Raw genomic sequence first — 13,909 nt, forward strand, 5'->3', positions numbered from 1 at the left:
AGTCTCTAATTTCAGTTTTTCTGCCCAAATTGGGATCAGAGCAAATGTTGAAATACTGGAATTTCTTCCTTTCTGGGGAGGAGGCAGCTGGTGAGTAAGAGCAACCAGTTTCAGGGTTGGGACAACTGACTCTGAAGCCCTGTACATTGGGGCAGAGCAGGTGATGGAGGGGCAGATAGGCTGTGGAGGGGAGGGGAACACACTGGCAGGAGGAGGGAAGTAGGAGACAGGAATGAGAAACAGCAATGAGGGCTAGAACAAAAGATAAGGAGGAGAGAGCAGAAGTTTCTACTTGGTTCCCTGGACTGTTCTGTTTTTGTGCTGTTAGACTGCTGGCTGTGCCTGGCTCAGCACCCTGTGCTTGGCTGAGTGTCCAGCAGATGTGTGGGAAGGTGCCACACCAAGAGCTCCTGTCCCAGAGCACAGAAGGAACTCTTTGGAGAGGTCAGGGGCTGGGTGAGGTGGAGCTGGGGGGGTCACACCAGTGCACAACCAGGCAGTGCTGCAGGGTGTCACTTCTGCTTGAAGAGCAGGTGGGTCCTCCTGCGCAAATGGAACAGGAGGTGAGTGCAGGATCAAAAGCTGAGCACTTCTGAATTCTCATTGTGGCTCTGAGCAGGGCACTGCAGCCCTTGTGAGTTACATTCTCTGCCACTGAGTCTTTTTCTGCAAAGTAGAAAGCACAGGAATACTCTTCTCTGGTGGGACTGGGAAGGAGCTCTAGTGACTGTTCCTGACACTGCAGAGTGTTTATTACACTTACGATTTTATTATTTAGCAAGTTTCTTGACTTTTAAAAATAAATATACCAAATTGATACACTCCATCCATCAGCAGTGCCCTCGAGGAATGAGTAGCTAATTAGAGAGCAGGACTTGTGAAAAGACAAACCTGGGTTATGCACAGAACAGGTTTCTCCAGTATTTATTGCCTACGTTACTGGCCAAGCTTCCTTGTTGTAATAGTCAAATAATCGGCCTGGGTCCTTTTGTGAATGGCTTGAGTCTGTGTGGTCCCTCCTTTGTTAGAGCAACTCATGGCTTCTGAAAGCTTCTGCACCCCCTGTTCTAAACAGCAGAGCCTGGTGGCACCAGCTGCTTCTGCCTGGAACAAACATTTGCATGTGACATTAAAAATAAAAAATCTAATTTCAAAATGTACTTTCTTTTCCTTATCCCCTCATTTTCTAGCCCTAGTTCAAACTCTGGAAATATTTGAAAGATTAATATATTTAGCTTTTGCTACAAGTATCTTTTAAGCAAGTAAAGCTTGAAGAGGAAAGAGAAATCTTCAGAAATAAAACAGCAGCCAGTGTTTGGAAATATTTTAACAATAGACCATATGGGAGTCTCAAACTATTAAGCTTTATTATTCAGAAGGCGGAAAATGTGGTTTGATATTCAATTGATATACAGCATAAATGAGAGCCGCAAACTCGGCTCCCTTGAGCTGGGATTCAGATGTTCTCTTGAATATAATAACCAATGCTTTGGCCTAGTTCCACAGAATGCATCCAGCCTGCTGATCACAAGCCAAGAAACTGTAGGCCTTTTTTCCCCTTCCCCTCTCTTCTCCAAAGTACTTTCCTCTCCTGCCAGCATGAGCTTTTGGCCTGAATATAAATCTCCTGATACTGGATGTGTATAGAAAGTGGGGAGGATGCTAGTGGTGCACAGTAGTGGAGCTGTGTGTGTTTGTTTTTCTTCTGCTTTCATGATAAGGTTTTCCCCTCACAATGTGCTCTCAGGGGATTACATTGGTCATCCTAGGTGGGAGCTTCTTTGTTCGTGTTTCACTGTTTGTTTCTTAGTGCTGTGGAAGCAGGTGAACATTTTTTGGGTTACTGTGAAGTGGTTCCAGAGACCATGAGAGCGTGAAAATTATTGGAGGGAGAGACTGGAAATGGTTTCAGTTTCTATTCCCTTTTTTTTTTTTTTCATTTTTTCCCTGCTTTGATTTGCATATATTTATATTTGCCATTACCACTTTCCATCTCTCTCTCTTAACTTTCTCTCCTATGGGGAAAAGAACCCATAAAAGCTGCTTATAAAATATTACATACATGGATTAAGATTGTCTCTATGCAAAAGGAGGCTGAAAGATTGATACTGTGATCAAGTTATGGCAGACTGGATCACCCATTTTATTGACACAGGATCCACTTGGTACCAATATCCTCAGCTGTGTTGGGTCCTGTCTCTTCTATCCTCTCAGGATCTCTGTGGTTTGTGATTTCCCCTGAGTTGGCAGGAAACACCAGCATTAAGGTATCTTGCATTTTTCTCTAGAAGTATGGTGAGCCCAAGAAAAAATACTCCCACTTTACGTGTGAGTTCAGGAATGCCTCTCATGTAGAACACTGGAGAGAATATAAATTATACATGCTGAATGTGAAATTTAGTTTTGGCTTCTGTCTTTTCTCCATTTCTCTTTTTCAGTTGTTCTTGATAGCTTAAATTTTCCGTGTTTTTGTCTCAACCCATGCTCAAATTTTTTCCTTTGGGGAAAACTGGAGCAAAATCAATTTTAGTGCAATTTTTCAAGCCTCCTTGACTTGCACTTACATCTGTTTGGTGTGGGGGAGTGGAATTTTATCATAAAACATTTGATTTATTTAATGTATTCAATAAGCATCGAAGATGTGCCAGGTACTTTCTCAGCTCTTTTGGATGAGAAATCTTGCAAGCTAAGAACTTAATAAACAAAGAAGTTCCAGAACTCAAATTTTCCCTGCTGTTAATGTCTTCATATACCTAAGGAATAAACCAAGTTTGAACAACGCAGATCTTAAGACTTGTAAAGTATAAAATGTCACAGGCAGTACTGCTGAGATCTGTGACTGAAACAACTGGTTTTTTAAACATATTTCCAGATCCTGTTATCTGCCCAACTTAAAACAAACTCGTTTTGACACATGAGATGTGCCCATGCAGCTGCTCTACCTTCATTGCAGCTGTGAGTCTGTTTCTGTTGGTGAAGCTGCTGTTACAGGTGTGTGATGCTCATCTAAACAGGGTCATTGATTGAGACCAAGGCAAGTTACAAATTGAACGGAAGAGCTATTCTCAGTTAACTTCATCATCCTAATGAAAGAGGCAATTTGGAATAGTTAATAAGGAATAGCTGTTCTGGAATAATCCCTTTTTAAGACAAACCCTCACTGTTTCTATAATTACATTCCAGGAAGCTATTCTGTTCTGAATCAGCATGGGATAGAGTGCCTAGAAGACGTTCAGACCAAGCACAGCTAGCGGTGAGTGGGCAATACACACCGGGATGCCCTATTGCAGCCATTCCAAGTGAGCAGCAGAATAGCCCAACTGGTTGCCTGTGCATCTCTCTAAAAGGCAAAGTGAAAGTAAATATGAAAATCATGGTACAAAGGCCTCTGTCTTAGCAGGGATGAAGTCTGAGCCGCCTGTTAGTGTCTGAACATCAGCCTGGTGTTACGGACAGAATGCATGTTTCAACCCGTAACTGATCACAATTTGATTAAATGTTGGGGTGTGGAAGGGACTTGTGTGCTTTTTCCCAATGTGAATATTTACATCATTATGTGGGAGCAATCAATTTATCAAACCCATCTGATTATTCAATAGTGGGGAAAGACAATTGGTTGGAAGAACATGTGTATTGTTTTTAAGACAGATAGAAAATTGGTTTAAAAGAAACTCACACAATTCCTTTCTTTCTTTCTGTTAATGTAGGAGAACCTACATTAACAAACCAATCAAAGAAAGGGAAATCCAGTAATTGATAACCACCAGTAATTTAAAATGCCATGAAAATTTTCCTGCAGCATAAAATTTTGTGCTTGTCCTTGCCAAGGAGAATGGGCTGGAGCAGAGGTAGCGCTCTTGTGCTTCAGCACATTGTAGTTGTGATAGAGCTACTGTTAATTCATAGTTCTCTTGACTTTTGGAATTCATCTGTTCCCTTAAAAGGGAAGGTGGCAGCCTGGAGTGGAGAAGCTCCAACTGCAGCCCTCTGGATGTTAATCCACCCCTACTTTCTTAAGCCTCCTACTTAAATCATTATCTTAATGAATCACCATTGCTGCTATCTTCAGTGCTACACAGGAACATGCAAATTTTAAACAGCCTGGGGGAAAGCCCTTTTTGTCTGTAAAGTGCTCTGATACTTGCATTTAGTTGTTACCATGATAGGTACCTTGGATACTACTTTCTGTCTAACCCCGTGGATGGATCCTGGGGTGTAGCTCTCCTCCCTGAGAAGAGATTCATGTGGTGATTCTGCTCCTGACTGGAAGCACAGCTCAGGTGGTTGAAGGCACATCACCATTGTCCTTCAGCTGAGGGCCTCCTGCCTGTGCTTTCCTGTAGCTGCAGAATGACAGGAGAAAGATGATATAGGGCAGTGAGGATGGGGGTCCTTCCTTAACTCTGCAATTGTCATTTTCACTTTGGGCAAGTTTCTTCATCTCTTCACTTGAATTTTTTTCACAGCTTAAATAATCCATGCAAATGTTCATGGATCAAGTAAATTTTCTTCCAAGTAGGTATCAAAGAATTTGATACAACAGGAAAATTACTGGCTTGCTAGAAAAACATTTGCTTAAGGAAAAACTGAACATAGTGAAGCCACTGCAAACTGCCTCCAAGACTTTCAACGTTGTGTTGTCCAAATTTTTCCTTGATGATTCAATTTGGCTACACATTGAGTTTGCCTGGGAACTTGAGAAGATCACTTGAGAAATCTTTATTTGTAAATGGTGGATATGGAGAGAGAGCCATGATGGCAAATCTTTGTGGTTATTTACAATATGTATTGAAAGATTTGATTCCTTTATTCATTAAACCAAGAGCTGGAGAAGCTGTTTCATGCAAATGTCCTAGATGATAAGAAATACCCTTCTCAAATTGCAAAATCAATTCATCTATTGTCCCTTTTCAGAGGCTTAGAAGTAGAGTCCATTCCCTTACTATGGGTGGATTTTTCTTACTAGTAGTAGTTCTGCTTCTGGAGCAATTGCAGGATAAATGTGGAAGATACCAGGTGAAGAGGGATCCTTTTCAACTAGGAGAGAACCTTATTAACAGAACTGAGCTTAAATGCATTTTTTGTGATAACATTATCAGTTGTCAATTCCTGCTGGGAGAGTTATGCCCACAAGAGGCTAGAACATTTATCTCAAGGAGGGCATCCTCATTCTCTCATTCTTAGTCAGGTCTTCTCTGAAACAAGTTAAACTGGAGCTGGATACTTTCATGTGAAGAAGAATGCAGCTTCTCAGTTGGTTACCAAAGAAAGGAGATGTGAACAAACAGTACATGCTGACTTTTCATAGCTCAAAGCCTCGACAGGTGTCCAGGTGTAAGGCAGGAGATATGATCTGCTTCATCACCTGTTTGTGCACTCCTTTCTGGAGAACAGCAAAGAACTAGCTCTGTGACTCAAGTGACTCGAACTTTTTTCCCTCCTTGGTGTGCCTTGGAAGAGACTTCCACTTTCTTGTCATAGTGTTAAAGGTACTCGTTGCAAACTGCTTTACAGTGATAACTTTTCTGCTTATTGTGATCAAGCTGTTGTGGTTGAGATCCTGGCTGGTTCTGATCCCTCATGGAATGGCAGCATTTTATAATTCAGGGGGTAAATTAACTGGGGAACCATCTATTTGATTCAGCACCATGAGAAGTGTCAGAGCAGTGATTTCAGAAGAAATATCATGAGGGTGCTGTACATGTGTGTATAAATGTGTGTGTATATTTCAAAAGACAAAATAGAGGTGACTGACATTTGAAGCTGAGTACAAAACTTAAACACAATTTTTTTCTCATTCCAGTCTTGGAAAGTCATGGAGATGGGTGTGGGCAGGTCTCTGGCTGACTTTCTGAATTGCCTTTATGTCAGAACTCCAACAAGGGATTTGGTGCAATTTTTCATCCTATTGAGTAAAAAGGATGTAAAAGTAAAAATGTTCTATCCCACATAGTTTCCTTAGGAAACTGAAGGAAAGGGATTCTTCTTCACAGATCTTAACATACCCAGTGAATTTTTGAAGACACTGTGTGCAAAATATTCAGTAAATGGGATATCCAAAAGGAATGTTTCAATATGCTGAACTGGATTACTTGATTCCTCCAGAAGTTTTTGCACACTGTCTTATGCTTGTGGGTAGTTGTAGATCTTTTGTCAATGTACAAAGGTTGTGATTTCTATAGTTACCTCATTTAAATTCAGAGGTTTGTAACTATGGAAGTAAAATGTGTCTGTGCTATTATTTTGTTAATCTGACCTGAGCCACTTTTGTTAACTGTGTGTTTACTCAAATTACCTGCTCAGTTTTCTGGTCAGGTATGCTAAGATTCAGTATTTCAGTTTATAACTTTGGATTTTGTTATTTTTCTCCTGATGTGTTACAACTGCCTGCCAGAAATTCTGAAACCGTGGTCAAACAAACTGCTCTGATGTTTCCTCCCAGTGTTTGCTAATTCAGCAGTACTTGAGCTGCTTATAAGAAGCACAGAGAAACTGCAGCTGAGGACTGTGAATGGCAGTGCTGTGTGAACAAATGATGCACAGCACTACACAGGTAGAGGGGTTTTAATCTGCAAACATATCTGTCATTAATTTTAAGGCCTTTAGGAACCATGGTAGCTCAGCTAAGAGAGGGGAGATAAGCCAAGCAATTATATGGAACAGCTCTGTTTGGTGAAGCACATCTTTTGGGATTAGCAGGGGCTCATGAGGCAGGGTAGTGATTTGTGCATCGCACTGCCAAGTCTGACTGATCCTTCAGGACGGTCACTGTTAAGTGGGGCCTCCTGGGAAATTTCTTTAGACTGGGATATTGGCTGGGACAAGACTGAGAAAGTTTCCTTGGTTTGTCAGTGTATATTTTAATGCAACAATGCTCCCCCCTGCTTACTGGGGACAACCACATCTTTTCTGCTTCTCTGCTTTGTGGACCTTCTTGCTGGGTGTACAGTTAAAAGAAAGCAGCCATGAGCTTTGAGTGGCTGCAAACTGCTGTGCTTTTGGGAAGACTTTGAAAAATGGCAGGGATTTGAAAGCTGAGATTTTGAGTGACTTGAATTGGGTAAAAAAATTGAGAGAACTGTGGCAGCAGTTCTTGGGAGAAGAAAAATGTCACCTGTTACCTCAGCAGACTACTTGAGAGCACTCTGAAGTGAGTCCCCAGAAAGTTCTTGCAGAGAGACAAAAGGGCAGCTGGGAGGAAATGCTGTACTCCCTGAAGAAACAACAAACTCTGGATGTTTACCCAAGCTGGTAAACCAAACAGAAACCATCAGTGTGCTGCTGGGTAAATCCGTGGTGTGCCAGTGTCTTAGGCACTGTGCAATTCTAATCACTGCCTTCAAAGGGAGGGGAGGGCTAGGAAAGGTCTGGAGAAAAGTCAGTCCCTGTGACTTCTCTCTGCCATAGAGAAGAGACTTATTACAGAAATTGCAGATGTGTTGTATTGTCATGAATGGGGAGTAGGGAGTGATCCTTCACAGTTTCTGTGTTTGCTAAATTGATTCAAAGCAGGCAAAGAGGAGGCACTCTGTCAAGCAGCAGTTACCACGTGAAACTCATTGCCACAGGGTGTTATGGATAGCAGAAGTCTAAACAGATTGAAAAATCGATGAAGGACAGATAAGTTCTTATTAAAAGTGATGGCCTGGATGCAACCTCTGGATCAGGAGATCTTTAACAATTGCACAGGGTGTAAGAAGGAAAAAGACTGCCTGTATTCTACATCATTGCTTTTCCTCCCTCTCTGCCATCCCTCACTTTTTTTTTCTTTTTGGCCCTATTCTGGCTACTGCTGAAGAATAGAGAGATATAGACCTTTGCTCTTATTACATGGCTATTTTTATAGTTCAAAACTAGAAAGGAAACTGGCTATCCTGCAGTGCAGGGAACTAGCTTTGCCTTGCAGCCCACAGGTAGGTAAAGCACACTGAAATGAAGTGAATTAGGAATCAAATGCCTAAAAATGTGTACGTGTTATAAAATACCTCTGTAGCTGGCATTTTTTTAAGAAGTCTGAGTTAACAGGAAGCTGAGCTTGTTAATGAAGTGTAAGTAACTACAATGTTTCCAGTTACTTTTCACACTTTCTCCTCTAAGTACTATAGTCGCTGATAGTGCACCTAATGAGCTGACTTGGACATTTTTAACTCGAGTAGCGGCGACACCTTGGGTTGGGAGCAGAGGATGGCTGCCCTCCACAGAAAGGATTGGGAAGCAGGACAGAGAGGGAAGAGGCAGAAAGTTAGGAAGGAGGCTGAAGATATTAAAATCCCTTGTATATGCACAAAAGCATGGAAGTATAACACAGAGGAGGGCTTGTAGCTGTGACTGCAGCAGCAACAGTCGGTTGATATTTGGGAGGTGAAAAAATCAGTTTTACATTTTGCTAGACGACGGTACTGTAATACAGCAGTGCCTCCTGGCAGGGAAAGCAATGTAATGTAAAGCAATACCGCGTGGAAGAGCAGTTGGAGAGCTGTCAGAAGCTGAGTAGCTTGGAATGCTTCCACGTGAACCTGGGAGCAGCGAGCTCACTGCAGCGTGGCATTCCCCTGGCCCGAGGAGGACAGCGGCTGCAGCACAGGCGTCACTCGCCACCTTCCAGCACAGCTCCACTCTCTGGAGGAGGCTTTTCTAGGCAAAATAGCAAGAGTTTCTTTCTTCTCTTGGGAGATTTCTCTTCCAGCTCACAGAGCCCTTGTGAGTTGACATGCCAGGCAGTGCTGGGGTAAATGAGTTTGTACCTGTCAGCTGTCATCACCTGCCACACAGGAGTACTCAAGGGCACAAGGCTGCCACAGGGGTAGCAAAGGGCAGGAGCTCTCCAGAGTGGCCTGTGGATCTCTGGATCTGATCTGATGGGGTGAACAAGGAAGAAATTACTTTTTTTTTTTTTACTTTTTTTTCTTTCTTAATGTTTGTGTTTCCAGAGGGCTTTGGTGCAGGGCATTGGCTTTTATTCCAGTTTTTAGATTCTGGATACACTTAGTAATCTTATTTGTGGTTTTTACCTCCCCTCTCTACTTGCCCCCAGCATTTTCCTTCCCTTCAAGTCCACTGCCTCACTGTGTGTATTGCTACTATAAATTGCTTTGTATGAAGGGTCCTGTTTCTTACTTGAAGCCTCTGGATGCTATTAAGTAATTGGTGGAAAAGCTTGTTTAAACGTCACAACCCTAAGTTATTTTTTAAATTGCCCTTTGAGGTGGCTGAAATGCTACTGAAAGATTACTTTCCTTTAATACTGGACAAGGAACTTCATTAGGGAAGAGAAATAGTGTTCTTACTAGACTATTTCCAAGTTACAAGTCATCCTTCTTATAAAGAAGGGATGTACAGTTTTATTTCCCCTGGTTGCTTCTCCTTTCATACCAGCAAAATGGCTGTTTACAGAAAGGAGCAAAGAAGGTTTATTGGTTTTATTCCTTCAGTGCATCCAGACTTTCTTTTGGCAAAAACCTGTAAGAACAGAATGATGCATTCTGTGCATCTCATATCTAGCCACAGCTTGAAACCAGCAATACTGGTAAATTATCCAGGGAGATTGTCTCATTGTGACAGTTGTCCAGCATGATGTAGGACCAGGGCACCATGTCCAACACAGAACTGCTTTTCCTGCTTTATCACCTCAGCCACACTACTGGATGATTAACGTGGGTGAGCTTGAACAGCACCCTCCACCATACAGCTGGCAAAGACTTCATTTCAGGTTTCCTAAGTTTGACAGGTCTTTGCAAACAATTAAAGTGTGAATTTTATAAATGGAAGTGCCATCTTGGGAAGGAATAAACAAATAAAGAACTTAGTGCAGAAGTGCTTTGAGAAATATAACGGATTATGAAGGCAAACATGAATTTGAAAGTAGCATAGGAAGGTTCCATGAAACCCTGTTTCTTCTGCACTTTGCATATACCATGGTGTTCAATCAGGTGAAGGTCTGTATTCTGTTTCTCTGCTATCTTCCTGATAGAAAATTAAGCTTTATCTTGTTATTTTGGCATGTGCATTAAGATTTTTCTTGAAAATAAGATTTTTCTCTAATATAAATTGCTAAACAAAATGTGGACAGATGCAATCACAGCCTCTCAATACATACACCAAGAAAAGTGAAGCAAATGTGGATGGTAGGAAATGGATGCATCACCTCTTGCTTTCGTTGGTTTTAGTAGTCTTTGATGGCAGTTTGTGGGATATTCCACAGAAGTCAGTAGATGTAACAACTAAAAGTTACTGAATTGGACAATCTTTTTAACAACTAGGAAGAGAAACTTGAAATTACAATGGCTGCCTTAAGCAATTTTCATAGATCTTAATGAGCTTAGATCTGTCTTAGGCACTGCTTGTGTTCTGCCAAAGCTTTAAGGAAGGACAAAATCCTCAATTGCAGAAAGTCTGTCCCTGTACATGAGGAACAAGAGTTTATTCTGAATGATGAAGCTGCCTTTGCAAGGAGACCTTCAGGCTGTTTTTGAAGATTTTTATTTAATCACTAAAAAATTTCATTTGAGAAAACATGAAAAGTTTAAGAAATTCAGGATGCTTGTTCTCCTTTTCTAAGCTGGTGAATAAGAACTAGGTCTAATGGGAGGCAAACATCTCATAGCTCTAGATTTTGAAGGACAAGGCAATGTGAATTCAGTTTTAAATCATCAGCTACAGCTTATTTTTCTTTATGGAAGAGTTTGGACTTAAATACTTAATATCGTAGATCCAAAAAAGAAGTAAAAAATTCTCAGTGGAATTTTTGAATTTTCAGGTATTATGATTCAAATGAGAAAATGTCTAATAAAAGTCACTGGCTGTTTATTGAAATAATAAAAAGAAGAAAAATGTCAGCTGGATAAATACCTATGAATTGGAATAAATGTTTCAACTGGAGATAGTGCAGCTCTGGTTAGCAGAAAATAAGACTGAATTGAGAGGAGATTATATTTGGTTGCAAATCGATATGGCTTAGTAGTTACCAGCCACTGATCATCCTTCATGACCTAGAGTATAAATGTAAAACAAGATTAAAATTGGTGGTTTTCAATTACTTCTATTTAAATCCAGTCTCTTCTACCACTGAATAAATAAATAAGTAAGTAAAAGCACATTTAGCTGCTGGCATGACATTGCCCTGGCTTTTCCTGTATTTGCAATGGTTTGATACACAGCTAAAGGAAACTCCCTCTGTGTGTTCATATATGAAGTCTCTAATGGAAGAGTTGATCTCTTTTTTCCCCTCTCCTTCATCTTTCTCATCTCCAAAATGGGGGCAAGTGAATTTTGCATTTATGTTTTAAATACTTCTCAAAGTATGTGAGGCTGAAGATATCTCTGAATATAAGTACACCTGGCCTCCTATTTTCCTGTATTCTGTATTGTTGATACAAACTCCAAGAGAGCCCTAAAGAGGTTTTTCCTATTTTACTCCTGGTCACGTGTTTGGCACTGCAAATTTGAACATTAAAATTAATTATGGCCTTAGAGACAGACAGTCCAACAGTGAAATAGCTTGTAATTTATTTGAACTCTAAAATTCCACCCCTAAAAGTTGTGTAAAACTTTCCAATAGTTTATTTATATATTATTTTAAGAAAAAAACCACCTTAATTATGAGTCTGGTTGCTCAATAAAAAAGAATAACTATTTGGCTAATCACTGCTGTGCTCTAGATCATTAATTTTCTTGTTAATGACAGTAGGACTTTTTCCATTTTCTCCTTTAAAACCTTTTCAATTATATAACAAATGTGCTTGATTTATGGGGACACTCTCTAGGATTTTATGCCCCAAGACAGGCACGTCATGAAATAGCTGGAGGTTGGTGAGGAACCTCAGTTGGATTAAAGGCTTGCAAGTACTGACAGGAGTGGGAGTTGAGCATTTGGATGGGGGCCTATACAGAGGCGCGTGGACAGCTCTGTTCTCAGCTACTCCCACTTTAAGGAATAGTTTTGTTTTGCTCTCACCTAGAAATTCAGATTTTTCCTATGGGAGCACACAACTCTGGGTATGCAGAGGGGTTGTTTGTAAGAAGACCTGGTTTTCCCAAAGCCTGAAAAATTTTTGTTTGTGGAAAAATGAAGTGACTGATTGCACTTCTGTACTAAATGTGGGGATTTTAAAAAATGGCTTCTTAAATAATAATTTCTGCATTAGGTGTGTCACCAAGTCTCAAGGTTCCTGGAAGTGCACATTTTCTATGTGGCACAATTATAAGATACAGTTGGGCCTCCATTTGTCTGTTTGGGATCCCAGATCTGCTCTGTCAACTTGATTTCAAGTTGCTAGAGAAGTACAGGACAGTTTGTATTCTAAGCTTTCCCGCTAAATGTGTGAAGTTCAGAGGTCTTACCAGGCTGGCTGCTAACTGGCCAGGAAGTCCCTAACACTGTGGCTGGCAAAGAATAAAGAAAATGTAAAGATGTTAAATTTTGGTTATGGGAGGCTGTTCAGCATTATTTAAATTATTTCAAATTTGAATAAATAATATTTGAATATTTGAATTATTTGAAGTCCTGGTGTCTGAGAACATGGAGTGGCATTTGCAACTGATGTTTGCCTGGCAGTAAAGGACCCAGCATAATAAATAGCTGGCTAAGTAGTAAGAATTTACCTGGCAATTAGTGCTGATTTTTATGGCTACAGACTTGAGGCCTCTTGAAACTGAGAAATGCCAGTAATAAGAGGGTGTTTGTAGGGGTAGATGGATTTGGGGGGCTTTGAGGTCCTGCTCATGTGTTTAAGAATGAAGTACCATTCAAACTGGAATCATGGAATGTCCTTATTCTAGATTTACTTGAACAGAAATGGTCAGTGAGATGAAGAGATGAATGGGATGTAAAGTATGTGAGAATTTCCCTTTACTTCCAACTTGCACTGGACTGATGAATAGGGTTCACTGAATGTGCTGTTTCACCCAGTCCTTGAGGAGTTATAAAGTAGAGATGGACTGAAAAAGCACTTGAGAAGAACGTTTAGCTTGGCAATGCCTTCATCCCCAACAGCTGATTGTGATGCCTGGAGCCAGTTGCTGTAGGGGGATGAGCAGATGAACTTGATGTGCATTGAAACCTGGAAATTTGAATTAATTAAACAGCATAATAATTTATGGATGTGGTGGATTCCTTGTAAGTTGGGCTTTTCATCAAGACTGGTCCATTCATTTTTACTCACATACTCTCCCTCCTAAAAGCTGTTGCAAGAGTTGTTCTCTGGAAAATGAAGGCACTTGTGCTGCTGTGGACTAAGAAGGAGATCCTGCAGAGCCCTACAGGGCTCCACCTCTTAGTCCATGTGTGCTGCTCAGCAGCTTCCCACATCTGTCGGTGCTCTGGCTCCCTGATCAGTACTACAAGATCCTTTTCATGATGGATGGCATTGGGGCAATTCTTCATGCTGAAGAATTCCTTTGAATTGTGATGCAGAGCTATGGCTAAAACCAAGTAGCTCTTCCCTTTGTATTATCTGTGCCACTCATGACACAAAAAATGTCACTAATGTGTTTGCTGCCATAAAAATTTTCTTACTATCTCTTCCAGCTGCTTAGGCCAGCAAGCTAGCATGCTCCAAGGTTAGTGATGAATTAGGTTGAAATTGCCAAGGGGTGTCTTTCTGCACTGACTTGAAGATGCATGAGGCTCGCTCTCCTTTGTTCTTCCTTCATCCTGCTTTAGCCATACCTGCATTGTGCCCTGTCAGCATTTTCTCCTTGGGAATGGCTGAGTGGACTTTGCTCTGTTAGCCGTGGATCTTTTTTTATTTAAAGGAGATCTTCAGCATGTCTGTTTGGCATAAATTTGTTGCGAATTTGCTGGTAATAAGCAGAGAGGAGGGAAAGAAAAGGATACTTGGAGCCTGCGCTCAGCGTCTCCCGGCAGTGTCCCCTTCCTGCTCTGGAGGACTCTTGCTTGTCCCTGCGCTGG

General features: G+C 41.0%; 1 protein-coding gene across 1 annotated transcript in view; it reads left to right on the top strand.

Moving 5' to 3' along the window:
- The first annotated feature begins 1,940 nt into the window (after window positions 1-1,940).
- The window catches only part of HIC2 (HIC ZBTB transcriptional repressor 2), a 33,420-nt gene continuing 21,451 nt past the window's right edge, over window positions 1,941-13,909 (top strand). The window contains exon 1 of the mRNA XM_015643758.3: window positions 1,941-3,253. The gene's annotated coding sequence lies outside the window, so the exon portion shown is untranslated. The remainder of the gene's footprint in view (window positions 3,254-13,909) is intronic.

The sequence above is a fragment of the Parus major genome, chromosome 15 (genome assembly GCF_001522545.3).
Source record: "Parus major isolate Abel chromosome 15, Parus_major1.1, whole genome shotgun sequence".
In the NCBI taxonomy this organism is placed as follows: domain Eukaryota; kingdom Metazoa; phylum Chordata; class Aves; order Passeriformes; family Paridae; genus Parus; species Parus major.